This window comes from Lynx canadensis, chromosome A3, assembly GCF_007474595.2.
Source record: "Lynx canadensis isolate LIC74 chromosome A3, mLynCan4.pri.v2, whole genome shotgun sequence".
Taxonomy (NCBI): Eukaryota; Metazoa; Chordata; class Mammalia; order Carnivora; family Felidae; genus Lynx; species Lynx canadensis.
Window position 1 is genome coordinate 49,605,232 of NC_044305.1, and position 14,819 is coordinate 49,620,050.

Consider the following 14,819-nt stretch of genomic DNA (forward strand, 5'->3'; position numbering starts at 1 on the left):
GAAGAAACACTATAATTAATCTATGCATTTCTTCAACAAATATTTACTGAGCATTGCCTTGGTTTGGGTTTCCTCAAGGATAGTCTGAGACAAAAGCTTAGGTGTAAGTAGTTTATTTGGGAAAGGGCACCAAGGCAGAAGGAAAAGTCAACCCAAGGGGTTGGGCATGACTGAGCTAGTTACCACCATGGGCAACTAAAGCTCAATACAGCCCCTATGAAGCATGGAAGGCTGAGGCATTCAACCCCAATAAGTTATAGGTTAACTTCCTTCAAGTTCCAGGCTGTGCCAGCTCCAGATAAAGTTCTAAGGTAAGCTCTAAAGAGGACAGCAAAGAGCTAACTGAGGTGGCAGCATTCGTGGGAACTCTCCACCACCATTGGAGAACGGAAGTCAGAAGTGGGCTGAGGAGATAAAGTGACAATGTTTGCTATAGGAACCTACCACCTGTCAGACAGAATGCTAGGTGCTGACCATGCAACAACCATCAGGACAAATCACTTCCTTGTTTTCGTGTAACTTACCTTTCAGTATGGTGTACAAACCAACAATTAAATAATGATGGGTTTGAAAAATACTATGAAGTAAATAATGGAAAGAGGGGAAAAACAGAACCACTCTAGATTTATATTCCAAACAATTATTTGTTTGGAAGAGGTGACATTTGAGCTGAGTCTAAAGGATAAGAAAGAATCTATGTATCAGTCCATTCGGGCTGCTATAACAAAAACGCCATAAACTGTGTGGCTTATAAATAGCAAACATGTATTTCTCACAGTTCTAGGGTCTTGGAGGTCTAAGATCAAGGTGCTGGCAGATTTGGTGTCTGATAAGGGCTGGTTTCATCAGAGGGCTAGCTTCTCATTGTAATCACACATGACAGAACGGGCAAGGGATCTCTCCAGCACCTCTTTTACAAGAGTACTAATCACATTCATCTCCAAAAGGCCTCACGCACTAATACATCACCTTAAAGGTTATGATATGAACACATGAATTTTGGGGGTACACAAACATTCAAACCATACCAGTTTACTAAGGAAAGACCTAGGGGAAGAGCTTTCCAAGCAGTGAACAGCATATGCAAACACCCATGTCAGTAAAATTGACAAATTCTAGAAATTCTAAGAGTGAAATATGGTGAAGGTAATGTTATGAGTGAGGTGGACAGAAGAAAGGTCATCACATTTCCATGAGTAGACATTTCAAAATATTAAAATAAATTCAAATGGAAACTGTGAGATAGAATTTTATAACAGTTGGATTGGCAAAGATCCAAAGGTTTGTAAAGACTCCACTGGGGAAAACATGGGGAAACCTACACTCCTATACATAACTGTGGGTGTATCAGTTAGTTTACAATGGCTAAGGAGCAATTTAGCCACATGTATCTAATATTTAAAAGAAAAGGGGGTGAGGGACACATCCTTTACGATAGCAATTCTTCTAAGAATTTTTCCTAAAGATACACTCACACATGCACACAAAAAGTCTCAGGACTCTATAGCATTATTCAAAATAGCAAGTGTCTGGAACAAGGGACCATATGGGCTAACTGCTATATAAACAACCAAGTCTCAGTGGTTTGACTGGTGAAGAAGGGCAACGTGCAACCAGGTGCTCACGATGATGACATGCCCTGTACCCAGTCCTAGTATATGCACATGGTCCCTACACACTGTCTGGTTAGCACCCACTCATTCTCAAAAGTGCCACCTCTTGACCACAGACTTAGGAGCACCATGTGCTTCAGGAGCCCATTAACAGCCCTCCCCGGGTCTCCCCCAACCAACATCATGATGGAATGGGTTTCTGGGCCAGGCCCAGAAGGGGCACACACACAGCTCATTGGCCACACACTGTCACTTGGGCAGCCCAGCCACAAGGGAAGATGGGAAGGTGGCTCCAGCTCTGGCGGGAACACACTGGGACCCACAGAGGGGACATGTGGGCAGCCCCTACCACAATTATCCTTAAGTACACTGGGGGCCTCTGTAGATGACTAACCCAAGTCAGGAGCTGGCAATCTTGGTGACTTCTAGGAAGAGTTAAGAAAATGGGGGGCACCTCTGGGACGCAGCAAAGGCAGTCATAAGAGGGAAGTATATAACAATCTAGGCCTTCCTAAAGAAGAAAGAAAGGTCTCAGATACACAACCTAACCCTACACCTTAAAAAGCTGGAAAAAGAACAGCAAATAAAGCCCAAAACCAGCAGAAGACAGGAAATAATAAAGATTAGAGCAGAAATCAATGCTATCAAAACCAAAAACAAACAAACAAACAAACAAAAATAACAGTAGAACAGATCAATGAAACCAGAAGCTGGTTCTTTGAAAGATTTAACAAAATTGATAAACCACTAGCGAGTTTGATCAAAAAGAAAAAGGAAAAGACCCAAATAAATAAAATCAAGAATGAAGGAGGAGAGCTCACAACCAACACAGCAGAAATAAAAACAATAATAAGACAATATTATGAGCAATTATACGCCAATAAAATGGGCAATCTAGAAGAAATGGACAAATTCCTAGAAACATATAAACTACCAAAACGGAAACAGGAAGAAATAGAAAATTTGAAGACCTATAACCAGTAAAGAAATCGAATTAGTAATTAAAAATCTGCCAAAAAACAAGAGTCCAGGGCCAGATGACTTTCCAGGGAAATTCTACCAAACATTTAAGGAAGAGTTAACACCTATTTTCTTGAAGGTGTTCCAAAAAATAGAAATGGAAGGAAAATTTCCAAACTCTATGAAGCCAGCATTACCTTGATTCCAAAACCAGACAAAGACCCCACTAAAAAGAAGAACTATAGACCAATTTCCCTGATGAACATGGATGCAAAAATCCTCAACAAGATATTAGCCAACAGGATCCAACAATACATTAAAAAAATTATTCACCACGACCAAGTGGGATTTATACCTGGGATGCAGGGCTGGTTCAATATCCACAAAACAATCAATGTGATTCATCACATCAATAAAGGAAAGAACAAGAACCACATGATCCTCTCAATAGATACAGAGAAAGCATTTGACAAAATACAGCATCCTTTCTTGATAAAAACCCTTAAGAAAGTAGGGATAGAAGGATCATATCTCAAGACCATATCTTTCATATATGAAAGACCCAATGCCAATATCATCCTCAATGGGGAAAAACTGAGAGCTTTCTCCCTAAGGTCAGGAACAAGACAGGGATGTCTACTCTCGCTACTGTTATTCAACATAATATTGAAAGTCTTAGCCTCAGCAGAGAACACAAAGAAATAAAAAACATCCAAATCGGCCAGGAGGAGGTCAAATTTTCACTCTTCACAGGTGACATGATATTCTATATGGTATCTACCCAAAAGATTCCACCAAAAAACTGCTAGAACTGATCCATCAATTCAGCAAAGCGGCAGGATATAAAATCAGTGCACAGAAATCGGTTGCATTCCTATACACCAATAATGAAGCAACAGAAAGAGAAATCAAGGAATAGATCCCATTTACAATTGTACCCAAAACCATAAAATACCTACGAATAAATCTAACCAAAGAGGTGAAAATCTAGAGAAAACTATACAAACTTATGAAAGAAATTGAAGAAGACACAAAAAAATGGAAAAATATTCCATGCTCCTGGATAGGAAGAACACATATTGTTAAAATGTTGGTACTACCCAAAACAATCTACATATTCAATGCAATCCCTAACAAAATAACACCAGCATTCTTCACAGAGCTAGAACAAACAATCCTAAAATGTGTATAGAGCCATAAAAGACCCTGAATAGCCAAAGCAATCTTGAAAAAGAAAACCAAAGCAGGAGATCACAATCCCGGACTTCAAGCAGGAGACATCACGATCCCAGACTTCAAGCTGTATTACAAAGCTGTAATCATCAAGGCAGTATGGTACTGGCACAAAAACAGACACTCAGATCCATGGAACAGAATAGAAAACCCAGAAATGGACCCACAAACATAAGGGCAACTAATCTTTGACAAAGCAGGAAAGAATATCCAATGGAATAAAGACAGTCTCTTCAGCAAGTGGTGCTGGAGAAACTGGACAGCGACATACAGAAAAATGAACCTGGACCACTTTCTTACACCGTACACAAAAATAAACTCAAAATGGATGAAAGACCTAAATGTAAGATAAGAAGCCATCAAAATCCTCGAGGAGAAAACAGGCAAAAACCTTTTGGACCTCGGTCACAGCAACTTCAGAGGCAAGGGAAACAAAAGCAAAAATGAACTATTGGGACCTCATCAAAATAAAAAGCTTCTGCACAGCTAAGGAAACAATTAGCAAAACTAAAAGGCACTCGACGGAATGGGAGAAGTTATTTGCAAAGGACATATCAGATAAAGGGTTAGTATCCAAAATGTATAAAGAACTTATCAAACTCAACACCCCAAAAACAAATAATCCAGTGAAGAAATGGGCAAAAGACATGGATAGACACCTCTTCAAAGACATCCAGATGGCCAACTGACACATGAAAAAATGCTGAAAATCACTCATCATGAGGGAAATGCAAATCAAAACCACAGTGAGATACCGCCTCACACCTGTCAGAATGGCTAACATTAACAACTTAGACAACAACAGATGTTGGCAAGAGAAAGGATCTCTTTTGCACTGCTGGTGGGAATGCAAACTGGTGCAGCCACTCTGGAACACAGTATGGAAGTTCGTCAAAAAACTAAAAATACAACTACCCTAGGACCCAGCAATTGCACTAGTAGGTATTTATCCAAGGGATACAGGTATGCTGTTTTGAAGGGGCACATGCACCCCAACGTTTATAGCAGCACTGTCAACAATAGCCAAAGTATGGAAAGAGCCCAAATGTCCATCGATGGATGAATGGATAAAGATGTGGAATGTGTGTGTGTGTGTGTGTGTGTGTGTGTGTGTGTGTCTCACACACAATGGAGTATTACTCAGCAATCAAAAAGAATGAAATCTTGCCATTTGCAACTATATGGATGGAACTAGAGGGTATTATGCTAAGTGAAATTAGTCAGAGAAAGACAAAAATCATATGACTTCACTCAGAAGAGGACTTTAAGATACAAAACAGATGAACATAAGGGAAGCAAAAATAATATAAAAACAGGGAGGGGGACAAAAACATAAGAGACTCTTAAATATGGGGAACAAGCAGGGTTACTGGAGGGGTTGTGGGAGGGGGGGATGGGCTAAATGGGTAGGGGGCACTAAGGAATCTACTCCTGAAATCATTGTTGCACTATATGCTAACTAACTTGGATGTAAATTTTTAAAAAATAAATTAATTAAATAAAAACAAAATGCTTAGAACAAAAAAGAAAGAAAATGGGGGGCAAGAATAGGAGATTTATCGTGCTGTCTATTCTGTTGCATTTTCCATCACATATTACCTTAAAAAAAAGAGAGGGGACTTTAGCTATGAAAGGACCCAAAGAAAATTCAAAACTTCCACGGGCTAGTTAAGGTCAAGGTTGTGAGGTTGTGGTGGTAATTCTTTGGCCAGCACCATGGCCGGCTCTACCGCACAGAGGAAACCCTACAAGACAGGGCAGGAGCCGAATACGGCCCGTGAAAGACGCACTTGGGTGGTGGAGGCCAGACAGGCCGAGACCTCATTCAAGCCCAACACTAGCCGAACCGCCTCCGGCAGGGAACCGCAAAGACCTACCCAGGCGGAAAATACGGCCTCACCGCTCAGCGGATCCAGCTAAGCCCCGCCCACACGCCGCTCCTGCGCGCTGGATCCGCAACGTTCTGCTTTGCCCCGCCAAAGACGTGACGTGCACGTAGGCGGGGCCTAGGCTCCCAGAATCCGCCGGCTCTTGGCCTGTGGGTGGTGGCCCTGGTAACGCCGGTAGGAGAGGAGAGTCGGACGCTTCCTGGGTAGCCCGCCAGCTTCCGCGAAAGGGAACCTCCCTCCGTGGTGAAGAGGGGACCCTACAGGGTAAGTGCGGGGGGGGGGGGGCGGGGACGCTTGTGGGGCCGGCGGAGTTTGCCGGACCCGGGGGTCTGCACGTGGGCCGCCCGGAGCGGGGGCGCGGAGTGGAAGAGGGGTCCAGACCCACGCGCCTGCCAGCTCCTCGGGCTTTAGCGGCGGTGCTTGCAGGCGACATCAGGGTCATTCGCACCCGGCTTTAACCTCCTGCTGCCATAACGTCCTGGTTCCATTAGTCCTCCTTGAACTCTGGGCTCCGCTGACCCGTGAGGGGAGCGATTCGTGTTCTGGAAACTGGGTGGGCCAAATAGTAGGGGTCTCTGCCCCCAGGAAGCTGGAGCCCTGCTACATTCATTCATTCAGCAGCATTTGCTGACCGGTTCCCAGAGCTGTGCCAGATGCAGGAGATCCAGTAGGGGAAGGACTGGCAGGCCCAATTCCCTTCTGGGCCTCACAGCCCAGGTGGGAAGCCCAGGTAACGGGCAAGATCATGCCATTCTGACGGTACTGCGGATGTGAGGACAATAAACTCTGGCATTGCTGTAGTGACCAGGAATAGACCTCATAGGGTGGTCAGTCGGATATGCTGAGGCATGAGCCAGGAGTGCTCCAGGCTACGAGAGAGAGAGAGAGAGAGAGAGAGAGAGAGAGAGAGAGAGAGAGAGAGGCCAGAGGTGGATAGAGCTGGACACCAAGCTGGACTTCCTTCAGAGAAAAGCCTTGAAGCATCAGGAAGGTAGAAGAGAAGGGAGAGATAGGCAGGGACCATGGAAGGAAGGGTGTTTTTTATCTTAAGTTAGAAGCCATAGAATGGTTTTAAGGGTTGGGGAAAAGCCTGAATTGTTTTGTGAATGATGGTGGGCACAGACCCCATATCCTGGGCATCCACCCAAAAGAATCAGTCACCCAGAAGTGCCTGGGTAGTTTCAGTTGTCTCTCCAGACACTTGTAATCCAGAATCATGCATATCATGCCACATATCCTACATCCTTCAGGATGCCATGGAGGTCCTAATCCATAGCCACCCAGTGAAGGAAACTGAAACTTCTAGGAAAGAGGTTGCTTGGGGATAGGTGGATATCAACTGTGATTACAAGGACCTTCTGACGCACTGTGCAAGACTCATGATGGATGGAGGGATTAGGGTTTGTCTGGGGGAGGTTCTTGTTTTGCTGTCACCAACATATTAACAAGGTTCATGGGGGAGAAAAGCATAGTGATACAAATCCAGAAACTGTTTCTGTCTCCCCCCCACCCTTATAAGCATCAGTTGGCTAATAAGGTGTGTGTCTCTCTCCCTTGTGGAACCTCATATGACAAACCAGAGAGGTGGACAACCATGTAAAGAGATCTGGAAGAACCTCCCCTCCCACTCTGTCTTGTGAAAAGGAAACACCGGGTGATGTTAACAGGGCTGACTCATGTATGTATGCTTTTTTTTTCAGAGAAGGGGAGAAAAATCCATTTAAACCTACCAGGAGAATAAGTAGTGGTTTGTTAATGTCATTTAATTTTGGATAGGTTTTTAGCATATGTGACAGTCATTTGCACACATGGCCCTTTTGTGTATTTTAACTGAAAACCTTGACGAAACTGTCCAACGTATTGGGGGCCACTGATCCAAATCAGATGAGCTTGTATTTCCAGAAGCTCAGCTACCTTCCCTAGCTTCTAGAGCGATAGCCAAGGGATGGCCAGGCACTTGTCTCGGGCACCATTGCTCCACACCCAAATTCTGCTCTGTGACCCCACCCTCCCTCTGATGGAAGGTAGCCCCCAGCTGGAGTCAGCTGGGAGCAAGATATGCTAAGCCAAACCTCTTTGCCTTTGCACACCTTAGATCCTGCCCCACCCTACTCCCAGCCTACTCTTTATTCCCCACCTGGTTTACCTTCCTTATAGCCTTGTTCTAGACTCTTCCTTTAAAGGACAAAGCTAAAGTGAATTGTTTTCCTTCTAGGGAGGGCCTGATCAACACATTTACACTTATGGTGTTAGTGGTGCCCATGGAAATGCAATTTTCCCCTCCAGAGGTTGTCTCATAGTACTAGTATCACTGAACAAACATCTTAACCCAGTGGAGTGAAACTGGCTTTTAAGTTTGGGTCTCCAGGATGTGGAGGTTCCTGTGGGCCAGGCTGTTCCTGGTTCTATGCTTCCTAAATGTTATTTTCTATTTGGACTCTGTTTATGTCATGCCAAACTTCTTGGTGTGTAACTTTAATGATGATGTATAATTCCATGTGAGTATTTTTTTTTGTTGTCTAAAGTAGAGTCTTACATTAATAGGGTAAGTGAAGTGATGGAGCACATTTGATTTGGAGACAGAAGCCAGAAAGTCTGGTCTGTGCCTCACCACGTGCCAGCTCTGTGATTCCAGGCAAGTCTGTTTTCAAACATTTTCTGGGCCTTGGTGCTGTCGTATGGCAATAAGTTATGTAAGTCATATGTTATGTAGTGTAAGTGCCAGCCTTGTAGGCCTTTGGTAACAGGATATAGCATATGTAAAGTGTATTTTTTAATGGGTAGACAAATGTAATAAAGAGCAACCTTTGCCTCAAAATTTGGTATTCCACCTGTTTATCTGATCATGTAGGACATGGTTCGTAGACTAACACAGGACATGATAAAATGTGATTATGAAAAAGGGTCTTCTACCCGTGTGGCTCAGACAGGCAAATGTGGTGCCAGCCTTCTGGTTGCAAAAGAGGAGAGAGAGTGTACAGAAAGAAAGAGAGAGAAAGAAAGGCAAGAAAGAGTCTTATAAAAAGCACCATCAGAGTTGGAAGATGTTAGTATTACTTTTGTGTCCTTACTGTTCATCCTTAGAAATGGTTGCTTTAGAGCTTTCTTTATAAATACTTTTTTGTTTAATCATCTCTTAGCAATGGAAAACTCTGGGTTACAGTAACCTAACGAAAGGAAGCCTGTGAGAGGGTAGGGTGTAGGGTGAACACTAGCTGCCTGGGGATGGGCATTCCCCAGGTCACATCTCAGCCTTGATTGTTGCTGGATCTTCTCTCTGTAATTGATTTCTTCATTCCTAATCTTAGCTAACATCTCAGTGCAGATGGTTCCCCAGGTCACAGCCCCAAACCTGCTCTCTTACAAGGGTCAGTTCCATTTCTGACCATGCCCTGCTGTCATTTCAAACTTGTAGAAAACCTGGTCACTATTGTCTCCTGCCCAAACAGCCCCTTCCCAAACAGCCTGCTTCTGTTGGTGGCCATCATCTGGGTCATGAAGCACTGTTGATGGCTCCATCTTTCCCTGACTACCAGAGAATTGCTAAGCCATCATCTAGCCTCCTTTACCAGCAAGTATTGGCTTACTGGCTGTGGGCTCTGGCCTTGTGTTGGGGTTGGGAATGAGTGGGCTGGTCCTTGCTTCTAGAGAGGCACTCTAACCAGAAGGAAGAAAGGCACAAATGAATAGCTCCACATACCACTTACTCAAGGAGGGGAAATGTGTAGAGCACCAAAGAGCCCAAGAGAGACGCCTCTAGCTGCCAGGGTTTAGAGTGGCAGTAAACATCTTGGGTAGATTTTGTAGAGATGTGGAGAAAAGACAAGAGAAATAAGATCTTTTTAAAAAAGCAAAACAAAACACTCAACCAACTGAGCCACCTACGCTCCCCTCTTCTGGGAGTTTTATAGTTTTAGGTTTTATAGTTAGGTCTTTAATCCATTTTGAATTAATTTCTGTAAATGGTATAAGGAAAGGATCCAACTTCAGTCTTTTGTGTGTGTATATCCAGTTTTCCCAGTACTATTTCTTAAAGAGACTATCCTTTCCCCCATGAATGGTCTCGATACCCTTATCAAAGACCATTTTACCATGTACGTAAGGGTTTACCTCTGGATTTTCTGTTCTGTTGGTCTATGTGTCCCACTACCACAAGCTTTTAATTACTGTGGCTTTGTAGTATGTTTTGAAATCAGGAAGTATAAGGCATCCAATTAGTTCTTTTTCAAGATTGTTTTGTGATTTGGGGGTCCCTTGAGATTCCTTATGAATTTTAGTATTTATTTTTTTCTGTCTCTGCAAAAAAGTCATTAGGATTTTGATAGGAATTGCATTGAACCTGTGGACCATTACAGATAGTATTGATATCTTAACAATATTAAGTCTTCCAGTCCATGAACACGGGTTATCTTACTATTTATTTGACTCCGTTTTCTTTCAGCTATATTCTGTAGTGTTCAGGGTACAAGTCTTTCACCTCCTTGGTTAACATTTTTGTTTTTTAAATTTTTATTTATTTGTTTATTTTGAGAAAGAGAGCATGTGTGAGCAGGAGAGAGGGGCAGAGAGAGAGTAAATCCCAAGCAGGGTCCATGCTCAACACAGCCCGATGCAGGGCTTGATCCCATGACCCTGGGATCATGACCTGAGCCAAAATCAAGAGTCAGATGCTCAGCCAACTGAGCCACCCCAGGTACACCTTGGTGGTTAATTTTATTCTTCAGTATTTTATTCCTTTGATGCTATTGTAAATAAAATTATTTTCTTAATTTTCTTTTCAGATTGTTCATTATAGTGTATAGAAACAACTGATTTTTGTGTGTTGATATTGTGTTCTGTAACCTTGAATTTATTAGTTCTAACAGTTATTTTCCTTCCTTGTGGAATCTTTAGGGTTTTCTACATATAAGATCATGTAATCTATGAGCAGATCATTTTATTTTTTCTTCCCACTTTGGATGCCTTTTATTTCTTTTACTTTCCTGATTGGTCTGGCTAAAACTTCCAATGTTATGTTGAATGAAAGTGTTGAAAACAGACATCCTTTCTTGTTTCTGATTTTAAAGTAAAAGTTTTCAGTCTTCCACTGTTGAGTCTGATGTTAGTTGTTGGGTTTGTATATATGGCCTTTATTATGTTGAAGTATTTTCTTCTATTCCTGTTTGCTGGTTATTTTTATTATTAAAAAGTGTTGGAGGGGCGCCTGGGTGGCGCAGTCGGTTAAGCGTCCGACTTCAGCCAGGTCACGATCTCGCGGTCTGTGAGTTCGAGCCCCGCGTCAGGCTCTGGGCTGATGGCTCAGAGCCTGGAACCTGTTTCCGATTCTGTGTCTCCCTCTCTCTCTGCCCCTCCCCCGTTCATGCTCTGTCTCTCTCTGTCCCAAAATAAATAAACGTTGAAAAAAAAAAATTAAAAAAAAAAAAAGTGTTGGATTTTATTAAATGTTTTTTCTGCATTGATTGAGATGATCATACGGATTTTTCCCCTTTATTCTGTTAATATGATATATTTGCCTTGATGGGTTTTAAATCTTGAACCATTCTTGCATTCTAGGAATAAATCCCAGTTGGTCCTTTTGCTGTGTGGTTGAATTCAGTTTGCTGCTATTTGTTGAGGATTTTTGCATCACTATTCATAAGGAATGCTGGTCTGTATTTTCTTGTAGTGTCTTTGTCTTGTTGTGGCTTTGGTATTAGGGTAATGCTGGCCTTATTGAATGAGTTAAAACGTTCCTTTTCTTCAATTCGGGGGAAGATTTTGGGATTCTTCTTAAAATGTTTGGTAAAATTAGTAGTGACCAGATCACTAGTCATTTGGTCCAGGAGTTTTCTTTCTTGGGAGATTTTTGATTACTGATTCAATCTCCTTACTAGTTATAGGTCTTCAGATTTTCTATTTCTTCATAATTCATCTTGGTAGGTTGTGTTTCTAGGAATTTATTGATTTCATGTAGGTTATCCAATTATTGGTGTACAGTTGAACATAAAACTCTTATAATCATTTTCATTCTGTAAAATCAGTAGTAATGTTCCCTTAATTTCTGATTTTAGTTATAATTTGAATCTTCTCTCTTTATTCCTTAGTCAGTATAGCTAAAGGTTCAGTTATGGTGATCTTTTCAAAGAACAAGCTCTTGGCTTCATGGATTTTTCTCTGTTTTTCTATCTTCTGCTTATCCTGCTTTAATTTTTATTGTTTCCTTCCTTCTAGTTTTGTGTTTAATTTGTTCTTTTTCTAGTTCCTTAAGGTGTAAAGTTAGGTTGTTGGTTTGCAATCTTTCTTATAATGTAAGCATTTACAGCTATAAACTTCCTTCTTGGTACTGCTTTCACTGCATTCCAAATGTTTGGTATGTTGTGTTTTCATTTTCACCTGTCAGAAGGTATTTTCTGATTTCCTTTTTGATTTCTTTTTTGACACATTAGCTAAGAGTGTGGTGTTTAGTTTTCCAGCTTTCCTTCTTCTATTGATTTCTAGTTTCATTCCACTGTAATCAGAAAATATACTTTGATTGTGATCTTTTAAAATACATTAAGACATGTTTTGTAGCTTCTCATCTTGTCTGTCCTGGAGGATGTTCCATGTGCACTTGAGAAGAATGTGGATTCTGCTGTTGTTGGGTGGTCTGTATGTGCCTCTCAGGTCCAGGTGGTCTTTAGTGTTGTTCAAATTCCCTATTTCTTTATTGATCTTCTGTCTGGTTTTTTTATCCTTTATTGAAAGTGGGATATTGAATTCTCCTACTATTATTGTACAACTATTTCTCCTTTCAGTTCTGTTTGTTTCATATATTTAAGAGCTCTGTTGTATATGTTTATAATTGTTATGTTAGTGGAGACTTGACCCTTTTATCATTGTGTGTTTTTATTTTTTCTGACAGTCTTTGATTCAAAGTCTGTTTTGTCTAATGTTAGTATAGCCACTTCTACTCTGTTTTGGTTATTCTTTTCATGGAATCTTTTTCATTCTTTTACTTTCAGTCTGTATATGCCCTTAGATCTAAAGTAAGTCTCTTGTAGAATGATACGGTTGGATCTTGTTTTTTTATCCATTCAGCTACTGTATGTATCTTGGTTGGAAAGTTTAATCCATTTACATTTAAAGTACTGACAGGGAGGGGTGCCTGGGTGGCTCAGTTGGTTAAGTGTCCAACTTCAGCTCAGGTCATGATCTCAGGGTCCGTGAGTTTGAGCCCTCTGTCAGGCTCTGTGCCGACAGCTCAGAGCATGGAGCCCGCTTTGGATCTATGTGTCCCTGTGTCTCTGCCTCTCCCTCCCACATGCTCTGTCTCTTCTCTCTCAAAACTAAATAAACATTTAAAAAAATTTAAAAATTAAAGTACTGACAGGGAAGGACTACTTTTGCCATTTTATTTTGTGTAGATCTTATAGCTTTTTTTGTCCCTCATTTCCTCCATTATTGCTTTCCTTTGGGTGTAATTGATTCTTTTCTAAGGACAGTATTTATTCCCTTCTCATTTCCTTTTATATATATTTTCTAGATATTTTCTTGGTGATTACCACAGAGATTACATATAACATCCTGAAATTATAAGTCTGTTCTAAAATTTATCCCAGTTTAGCTTGAATTACATATGTTAACTCTTCTCCTTTATATCATATATCTTCCTAATTTGTTTTTGATGTCACAGCATTTGTTTTGCTTTGTTTTACTTTTATTTATTTTGAGATAGAGAGAGTGCAAGTTGGGGAGGGGCAGAGAGAGAGAATCCCAAGCAGGCTCCACACCGTCAGCACGAAGCCCAATGAGAGGCCTGAACTCAAAACCTGTGAGATCATGACCTCAGCTGAAGTCAGACACTTAACCAACTGAGCCACCCACATACCCCACAGCATTTGTTTTTTTTTAATGCTGAAGAAAATAAAAAGTGGAGTTACAAACCAAATATACACTAATACTGGTTGTTGTGTTTGTCCACGTATTTAACTTCTTTGGAGATCTTTATATTTTCTTATGGATTTCCGTTACTGTTTGGCGTCCTTTCATGTCAACCTTTAGCATTTGTTGTAGGGCAGGTCTGCTGGCAAAGAACTCCCTCAGCTTTCATTTATCTGGGAATGCCTTAATTTCACCTTCATTTTTGAAGGACAGTTTTACTGAATATGAAATTCTCAGCTGACAGATTTTTTTTAGCAGTTTGAATATATCATCCCGCTGCTTTCTGCTCTCCAAAATTTCTGTTGAGAAATGGGCTAATAATCTTATTATTTAAGGATTTTTTGTACATGATGAATTGCTTTTCTCTTGCTGCTTTCAAGATTCCTTCTTTTATTTTCTGGCTTTCAGTGGTGTGATTACAGTGTATCTCAGCATGAGTCTCTGGGTTTATCCTCCTTGGAGTTCAGCCATTATTTCTGTCCTTCTCTCTGTGTTTTCTTCCGGGGCTCCTGAAATGTGCCTGTTGGTCCCTTGTGGTGTCCCATAAATCCCTTGGGCTCTGTCACTTTTCTTATGTCTTTTTTTCTTTTGCTCCTCTGATTCAATAAGTTTAATGTCCATGTTCAAGTTCACTGGTTCTTCTGCCTGCTCAGATTTGCTGTTAAACCCCTCTTGTGAATTTTTCAATATATTTAGCCCCACAATTTGGTTGCTTTTTATAATTTCTATTTCTTCATTGATATTCCCATTTTGTTGTCATATGTCATATTCCATATTTCTTTCAGTTCTTGTGTTTCACCATATGTAAGACGGTTGTTTTAAGTCTTTATCTGGTATATCCAATGCCTATGTTTCTTCAGAGACCGTTTCTGCCACCTTTTCTTCCTTTGAATGGGCCAAATTTTCCTGTATCTTGGTATGCCTTGTGATTTCTATTGTTGAAAAGTGGAGCATTTAAGAAAATAGCCACCTCTCCGAGGCTTTGCAGACTGGTTCTGTGCCATGAAAGATCTTCACTAATTAACAGAATGTGTCTGAGCCTTCGAGTCAGTCCAGGGCAAAGGCTTAAGGTCCTCTCAGGATTGTTACCTGGGCCTGTGTGTGTATTAGTTTCAATTCTCCCGTATGTTATGGTTGCTTTTAAATGTCTTAATTTCTTAAACGGTTCCATCCACACTCCTTCTTAGGTGTTCAATGTTTTCTTGTTTCTTACACACACACACAC

General features: G+C 41.2%; 1 protein-coding gene across 4 annotated transcripts in view; it reads left to right on the top strand.

Annotated features, from left to right (window-relative positions):
* The first annotated feature begins 5,827 nt into the window (after positions 1 to 5,827).
* The window catches only part of ENTPD6 (ectonucleoside triphosphate diphosphohydrolase 6), a 39,828-nt gene continuing 30,836 nt past the window's right edge, over positions 5,828 to 14,819 (top strand). For 2 of the 4 annotated variants that reach the window (XM_030310238.2, XM_030310241.1), the window contains exons 1-2: positions 5,828 to 5,959; positions 8,240 to 8,330. The gene's annotated coding sequence lies outside the window, so the exon portion shown is untranslated. The remainder of the gene's footprint in view (positions 5,960 to 8,239; positions 8,331 to 14,819) is intronic. The other 2 variants (XM_030310240.1, XM_030310239.1) reach the window with 2 other exon arrangements.